At 36.8% G+C, this 2,166-nt stretch overlaps 1 protein-coding gene across 1 annotated transcript in view; it reads right to left on the reverse strand.

The window, feature by feature from the left end:
- Positions 1–2,166, reverse strand: part of LOC107729212 (ATP-dependent RNA helicase DDX54-like) — a 30,376-nt gene that overhangs the window by 17,677 nt on the left and 10,533 nt on the right. The gene's annotated exons all lie outside the window — the stretch shown is intronic.

Raw genomic sequence — 2,166 nt, forward strand, 5'->3', positions numbered from 1 at the left:
AGTGCAAATGTGATACTGATCTTATACAACAGTTAAGTAAGAAGTTAATACTGTGTTATTTTAGACACAATGTTGTCGGTTTTGCTCAATTTTGGCAACGAAAATATAAAGACAAAGCAGAACTGTTCGTCTACGAGCAACACACAGCTGCATTTCATTTCTTAATGCACGTTTTGGCGCGTTGGATTAGAAGCGGCGCTGCACAGATCGATCGGTGAATGACATCAAAGGCCCGCGAGAGCAGTTCAAAAGCATCAGAAGTCTGCTCTCTATAGCTCTCGCGGTACTTTGATGTCACACATCGATCGGTCTGATGCTGATGATCCGCTTCAAGTCGAACAAGCCTAATGATTCAACGGACCATTCATAAAGAACCATTTACTTCACTCCTGAATGAATCAGCCATTTGAACGAATCAAATGAATGAATGACTCGATGACTTTATCATTAAGACATTTACCACCACCTACTGGCAGTTTTAGTTGATTATTTAGAGTATCATTTCATTAAAGAAATAATTTCATATTTCCATAGTAATAATAACAACAATAATAAATTATTAAAAGTATAGTTCACCCACCCAAAAATGAAAATTTTGTCATCATTTACTCACCCTCATGGTCCAAAAGAGTAATACATTTTATGTTGAATCAAAACAAAATATTTCATGCTGAAGCTACTTTTTGTAATGTCTGTTTGATGCTTTACACAACAATGACTTCAAATTAGGCTAAGAAATTACTCCTAAAAGATAATTTAATGTGCGATTAATTAGATTAAAATTTTTAATCTCTTACCAGCCCTAATATATATATATATATACACATACATATATATACACATTATATATATATATATATATTAGTGCTGTCAAACGATTAATCGTTTGTTTGGGGAAAAAATTATAACATTTTATAATAAATCTTTGAAAATCAAAATCTGGATTTGTATTTTTTATGTAATTATAACCTAAAGATGCTATGTGAAAGTTTGAAACAGAAAGAAAATAGTTTTATCTTGCCACTTTCTTGGTAAAGAAAACACATTTTTACTCAAATTAATCAAAATGGATTTATAGCGTTTTGGAACCAAACTCTATCTATCTATATCTATCATCTATATCTATATCTATATCTATATATATAGGGAGAAGCATCCGGCCCCCCGGAGTGTCCACATCGTCGAATCTGGCCCCCTTTAAAAAATGTTTGGACACTGCTTCCAGAGATCCACACTCACCCAGCACAGGGTGAACAGCCATGGAGGACAGCTCGGTGTTTCTGGCGCGTTTGATGGACTCGGCTGCGGGGTTGGGCCGAGACTTTAGGTACTGCTTGTAAGCGTTCTCAGAGATGCGCCGCAGGTTCTGGAGATCCAGCGAGTTCTCGTGAGCCGTCAGCAGCTGCGACTCTTCATCGTCCAGGACGCTCTGAGGAACACGGCCGAACACGCCATCAGCATCTGAAGACCGAGAGACAGAGGACATTGAGTACATTTCATCTAACAATAAACATAAAATTTCTCAAGTGCACTTTTTGAAGGGGACACAAATAATACAGCCAAAATTACACTTGTAAGGATAGATATGTGTACACACAGCATGGAGACGGTGTTTAAATATGAGTTCGGTTCATAGGTTCACCACGCGGTCATATTATAATTATTAAATTATTTTGTCCTCCACATAGTATTTTAGGTTTCGTCTGGGACTGAGGACGTCTCTTATTTAGATATTGAAGCCCACTGATCTGCCACTTAACATCATAATGAGAAAACCCAACACATCGGTAGATCAATATTAGCCTAATATCAGCTCACACACAGGCTTATCGCCTTGTTAGTTGTAGTGGGTGACTTACTATCCAACTAGCTACGGTATTAAACAAGCTAAGCTAGGTAACCTTATAATCGCTCATAGAAAAATACATCGGATCTCATCATTTTTTTGTCATGAGTAATTTATTAATGATCCAGCATCATCTGTATGTGTCAATGAGGTAAAGGGGGAAAGCAGGCAGTGGACCAAACCACTGTGAGGCAAGGGAGGGGGGGCTCAAAACGTTTCTAAACTTAAAATGCTTGTTTGCGTTTATATTGTTTTACTACTTTTAAGTATATGTCCATTATATTATTTACAATACACAGAGCATTAGCTAAATATATATA

Source organism: Sinocyclocheilus rhinocerous, unplaced genomic scaffold (assembly GCF_001515625.1).
Source record: "Sinocyclocheilus rhinocerous isolate Xijiao unplaced genomic scaffold, SAMN03320098_v1.1 scaffold2085, whole genome shotgun sequence".
Taxonomy (NCBI): domain Eukaryota; kingdom Metazoa; phylum Chordata; class Actinopteri; order Cypriniformes; family Cyprinidae; genus Sinocyclocheilus; species Sinocyclocheilus rhinocerous.